The sequence below is a fragment of the Nelumbo nucifera genome, chromosome 2, assembly GCF_055504915.1.
Source record: "Nelumbo nucifera cultivar China Antique chromosome 2, China Antique-T2T, whole genome shotgun sequence".
Taxonomy (NCBI): Eukaryota; Viridiplantae; Streptophyta; class Magnoliopsida; order Proteales; family Nelumbonaceae; genus Nelumbo; species Nelumbo nucifera.
Window position 1 is genome coordinate 98,930,741 of NC_142650.1, and position 6,412 is coordinate 98,937,152.

At 42.8% G+C, this 6,412-nt stretch overlaps 1 non-coding gene across 1 annotated transcript; it reads right to left on the reverse strand.

The window, feature by feature from the left end:
- Positions 1-73, reverse strand: TRNAK-UUU (transfer RNA lysine (anticodon UUU)). The gene has a single exon. It is a non-coding gene; the product is annotated as a tRNA-Lys (tRNA).
- Between the last annotated feature and the right edge of the window lie 6,339 nt (positions 74-6,412).

Below are 6,412 nucleotides of genomic sequence, written 5' to 3' on the forward strand. Positions count from 1 at the left end.
CGCCGTCTGTGGGAATCGAACCCACGACCACGTGGTTAAAAGCCACGCGCTCTACCGGCTGAGCTAAGACGGCTTGATAATTAATTTAATTGAATATAAGATAGAGGTGTAATATAAGATTATTTTATTTTGACCAACAGAGCAAATATTAGATACTAGATTCATTAGTTGAATCGCTTAGAAAGATTAGAGATGCAACCGGGGCAGGTTGTGTTAAGTTTAAGAACAATTGGATTTCATGAATGGCTTCTTCAATGAAAACTATGGACCAAGCTCGTTTATCTTTGCCCTGTTACACTATGTGGTTACAAGGAAACCAACTTTATTTGCATGAAATATGGAGTAATATTTGTAAATCCCATACAATTTTCTTACATATTCTGATGCCAACCCTTTATCAGGTGTTTCTAGGATTTGGTAGTCTATGTTCGTTTTTGCAATCCCCTCCTAGGAATTGGATTAAACTGAACACGGATGAGGCTGTGTCAAGGCTCAGTTTGGAAAGAGTATAAATATATATATATAGAGTGTAAATACATATAAAATAATATAAAATATAAGATTTTATACTATACATATTTGTATTCTCTATTAGTCTCAATATTATAAAAATAACTTAGAAATTGAATCGTTTTGGCCACTACTAAAAACCAATTTGTAGACATCATATAATAAACATCAAACTTGATGCTGATGGAACAAAAAGACCACCACAAATTGAATGCTGTGTTTTTCTTTTTTTTTTTTTTTTTGCCTATACGAGCTTGAGTGCTCTGTGCTATTATGCATATGTTGTTTTTGGTGTGGATGGTGGTGGTTTTTTGCCTGTTTAAATATACTTTCTGTGTATGATCTTTCTCCTTACTTGATTGCTTTTTTTTTGTTCTGGTTTTTGTCTCTCGTGTTTACACCCATCTATTCTTTATTAAAAAAAGTAATGGGAGAAAATGAAATAAAAACTAGAAGCCAAGGTCCAAAACTTCACCTTTTCCGAATAGAGAAAGTGATGAGCTGAGATAAAATACCAAGTCTTGAGTTGAACAAAAACCAGTCTTGAATTGAGATAAAAAACCAAGTTGTTGCATTCCCCTCTCATTTTCGTTCAATCTTTAATGAGGATTAGAGGAACAACCGAAGCGAAGTGTTGGCCCGAATAGTTAACTGAGAGTCGGTGATTCTTGAGAAACTTTCTTAGAGAAAGTGATGAGAAGAAAAGTGTTGCTGCTCAGAATGGGCTGAGGACAATTCTGTAGCTTCACTTCCTGGACGAGCTGGCATATGGAAGAGTCCGTTGTGGCCGAGGTCGGCTGAGTTCAAGGAGGGTCGAGGTTGAGGACCAGTGGGGTCCGAGGGGTACCGAGGCCGAGGACCAGTGGGATCCGAGGAGTGTAGAGGCCAAGGACCTACGAAGAAGGGAACATCAGAGGCCTCGGGCGCCAGCTCGAGGCGGGGACTTCAACGGTCAAGTTAGTGAGGCCATAACAAAGAGGGTGGATTTAGCCTGACTAGAGTAGCTCAGATGAGGTCACCCAGGAGCTAGAGAGCTTGGAGTAGAGGGTTTCCAGCCCAAGTTTTTAGATGATTACCTTGAGGGGGTTAGCGCCTATTTATACTTGAGATTGACATCCGAGTTCGTCGCATGTGGCCGCGCCATTGGTCCCTCACTGCGCACCGCACTCAGTCGCATGTTGGCGTGCTACTGGCCTGCCTAAAGCGCCTAAATCATTTGTCCCCCACTCTTGAGGCCGCGGTGGAGGTCTTGGCTGAGGACCTCGGTTTCGGCCGAAGAGAATGTATCATCCTTACTGGGAGGTGCTGAGTGGTCTTCTTTGGCGAGGGCCTCGGCTACGACCGATCTGGTGAAAGCGGTCTTCTAGTGTGGAGGTGCTGAGGCCGAGGACCTGTGGGGCCCAAGGACTGCTAAGGTCGAGGACCTGTGGAGTCCAAGGACTGTTGAGGCCAAGGACTACTGGAGTCCAAGGACTATTGAGGCCAAGGACCTACTGAGGCTGAGTGTCCATCGAGAGGCGGGCAAAGGGGGTAGCCGAGGTGTGACCATTGAGGGTGTAGCCGAAGTGTGGCCATTGTCCGAAGTGACGATGCCCTGAGCCGAGGAGGTGAAATCTCTGGCGAGGAGGGGTGTGCGTTCGTCGAGAGGCGGGCAGAGAGGGTAGCCGAGGTGTGACCGCCGAGGGGCAACCAAAGTGTGGCCACTGAGGTGTATCCGAGGTGCGACAGAGTGGGCCACCGAGGGGTCGGCCGAGGTGTGACCGCTGTGGGGCCGCTACGGTGTTGCAGAGGGGGTCGCCGATGGGAAAAACGAGGTGTGACCGTCAGGGTGTGATCGCTGAGGTGTGACTGTCAGGGTGTGACCGCCAAGGTGTGACTGTCGGGGTGTGACTGCCGAGGTGTGACTATCGGGGTGTGACCGCCAAGGGGCAACCGAAGGGTCGACGGAGGTGTGACCATCGGAGTGTGATCGCCGAGGTGTGACTGTCAGGGTGTGACCGCCAAGGTGTGACCGTCGGGGTGTGACCGCCGAGGTGTGACCACCGAGGTGTGACTGTCGGGGTGTGACCGCCAAGGGGCAACCGAAGGGTCGACGGAGGTGTGACCGTTGAGGTGTGATCGTCGAGGTTTGACCGTCGGGGTGTGACCGTCGAGGTGTGACCACCAAGGTGTGATCGTCGGGGGGGGGGAGCCAAAGTGTGGCCACCGAGGTGTGGCAGAGGGGGCACCGAGGGGCTGCCGCGGTGTGGCAGAGGGGGTCGCTGAGGGGCCGGCCGAGGTGTGACCATCGGGGTGTGACCGTCGGGGTGTGACCGCCGGGGTGTGACCGCTAAGGTGTGACCATCAAGGTGTGACTGTCGAGGTGTGGTAGCCGAGGGGTCAGCCAATGTGTGACCGTCGAGGCCGCCGAGGTCATTTGGTGTTTTCTGGGTACTTTTGGTGCTTCTAGCCATTTGCTTGGAAGCTTAGCTACGGATTGGGGGAAGTCTTAGCAGTCGTTCCCATAGATGGCGCCAATTGTTGATGCTCAGAATGGGCTAAGGACAACTCTGTAGCCTCACTTCCTAGATGAGCTAGCATATGGAAGAGTCCGTTGTGGCCGAGGTCGGCTGAGTTCAAGGAGGGCCAAGGCCGAGGACTAGTGGGGTCCGAGGAGGGCCGAGGCTGAGGACCAATGGGGCCCGAGGACTAGTGGGGTCCAAGGGGTTCCGAGGCCAAGGACCAGTGGGGTCCGAGGGGTGTCGAGGCCGAGGACCAGTGGGGCCCGAGGGGTGCCGAGGCCAAGGACTAGTGGGGTTCGAGGGGTGCCAAGGCCGAGGACTAGTGGTGTCCAAGGAGTGTCGAGGCCGAGGACCTACGAAGAAGGGATTGTAGAGGCCCTGGACGCCAACCCAAGGCAGGGACTCTGGTGGTTAAGTTAGTGAGGGTGTAGCAAAGAGGGTGGACGAGGCCTGAATAGAGTAGCTCAGATGAGGTCGCACAGGAGCTAGAGAGCTTGGAGTAGAGGGTTTCCAGCCCATGTTTTTAGATGATTGATTACCTTGAGGGGGGTAGCGCCTATTTATACTTGAGACCACCATCCGAGTTCGCCGCATGTGACCGCGCCATTGGTCCCGCGCTGCACACCGCACTCAGCCATGTGTTAGCGTGCTACTGGTCTACCTAAAGCGCCTACATCCAAAAGGAAAAGGACAAAAGGGTTTGAGGGTATTGCCGAAAAAGGGTTTAAGGGTTTAGGTTTTAAACCAAAATTGTGATTTTAGACATGTAAAATTTTTATATTACTTATATATATAAAATATTAAAAGTCAAAACTATAAAACATATAAAATACTAAAATATAAAAGTAATTAGGTGTATATGTATAATAGATTCGGGTCTAGTTGGTTTGGGACAGACAAAACTGGTCCCAAACCGATTTGAAAAAAACCAAAACCGACCCGCACGAATCACAAAACGAGGACGGTTTGGGTCTATCGGGTAGATTGACCCATTAACAGCCCTAAGAATAAACCCTTTCTGTTGGCTGCAAGTGGGAATTTTTTGGGTTTTGATAGCTTGTTAGATGCAGAACTTTTTGCTATAAAAGGAGCTCTTGAAATAGTGAAATCACATCAGTGGACCTCAGTGTTGATTCTGTCTAATGCAAAAAATGACTGTTTGGAATCTGGATCCCCTCTTCTTCCTTGGACTATTTTTAAGTGGACATATGATATTAACCTTTTGAAACTTTCTTTTGTAAATATTAGTTTTGTTCCAGGGTCTTATAATCGGGCTGCTCATTTTCTAGCTTAGGAGATTAAAGCCTCTTCTGATGTGCATCTATTTTGGAGCAGCCCTCCTTCCTGTGTACAGTTTGTTTATTCTTTTTATTAAGGTTTTTGTTTATTTATGAAAAAGAAAAACAACTCTGTCCCAAGATTCTTTACAACTTCACTTTAGAGGTATTAGTGGTAATGAACTGACCCTAAAACATAAGCACCTTTGAACTTCATAGTTCATATTATCCACCATTTGCAGACATTACACAAATTGTTTAGGGGTAGAGGAATCAAGCTTAAGCTTGAATTTTCCAAGGTCCTTATGAGATAACAGGAGAAGACTTTTTGCATTGGCTGGTTAGAAAAGAATTACTTAGAGATGCTATTGGACATTCCATATATGGATGTAGAAAGATCATTCATGGATGGTGTTTGTGAAGTAAAGTTTGGGGTTAAAAAAGGGATGGTGTATGTGAAATCTAAGGCCATGTTTGGTTCACTGTTCTTGGCCTCATTCTTTTAATTCTTGCTCATTCTAGGTAAGAATGAATAACATTTAGAGTGTTTGGTTACAAAATTCTTGCCATGGGCCACATTCTTTCTAGAGTGAAAAATTAACCCATAGCACAAAAATTGAGGTAGCCTACAACATGAAAAATAATCATGCCCCATCTTGCTCATTTTCATTCTTTGAGGAAATTCTGCCTACAAAACTATTGCCATAGATGTTTACTAGCGGACTACTATGGAAGTACTTTTATGAAAGCACTTTTGTAAAAGTACTTTTATGAAAGAATTTTTATAGAAGTACTTTTATGAAAGATTTTCGTAAAAGCACTTTTACAAAAGTACTTTCATCAAAGTATTTTTATGAAAGCACTTTCACAAAAGCATTTTTGCAAAAGTATTTTTACATAAGACACTTGTCAATCTGAAATTAATTCATTTTTAGAAAAAAACATTTGGTTAATACCAATATTTTCTCATTCTGCCCATTTTTACCCATTCTTATTCATTTTAGAATTTCATATTGGGTAAGAATGAGAAAGAATGAGAATTGAACCAAACATGGCCTAAGTTTTTTGATAGAATATCACTTGGGCATAACCAACCTAAGTTTCTTTGTTAAGTAAAGAAGTATTTTTTTCTTAATATTCTGCACTTTTTGCTGACTAGAAATCTAGCATACTAAGTTTGTAATTTTTTTCTATTTTTCCACAAGTCTACCTAATTCTCTTCCTAATAGATTTATTTTCTTTTTATCGGGTTTTCTTTCATAAATTAAATCAACTAAATTATTTATTTTCTTCTAAAATGTTGGGTACTTAGAAATACAGTATCAGTTGTATGGGTGATTCATTAGAAGATCTCATTTTTTATGAAAACTTTGATTATGGGGAATTTTGATAATCTAAAACATATGATTGGCCATTTGAACAATTTGAGAAATTTGAATTTAAAAATTCAAAATATATAAGGTATGTGGTTGTTAGTTGATTAGTTATTATTTTGTTGAAAGAAAGCGTAGAATTTGTTACTTATTTACTTCTATTTTATAAACACTTCTAAGTTCTATCATTCTTTCTTAGTTTATTATATGTTCTTATTATAGATTACTACATGTACTTTGGGGATAGTGGCAATTACCTCTTGAACTTTCAGATTCCTACAAAGACCTCCTCCATTAGCATTTCATTGGTAAACTTTGATCTAAATCCCCAAACTATCTTTTTTTCAATGATTTTCTAAAATAAATTGTTGGGGATAGTTTCACATTTTGTTTTCAATTTCCATTTGTTACCGGTTTGGTTAATATTAATTGCATGTTGTATTTGTTGCAATTCCAGGTTTTTATAGAATTTTCTTAATTTTTTTGTTGCAATATCCATTTGGTAGAATTTTCTTGAGTGGGTATTTTGGTAAATTAACTTGTTTTGTCACTTAACTTAACAAAGAGGGGGTCATTGTTGGAATCTGAAAATTCAAGGGGGTCAATGTCACAAATGAAAGTTTAGGGGGTAATTGCCACTACCCCCCAAAGTACAAGTTAGTAATGTATAATTTACCCTATTATTTATAAATTTTAACTAATCCATTTTAAAAAATTTGAGGCATATGCCTCGCCTCTTTGAACCATTATG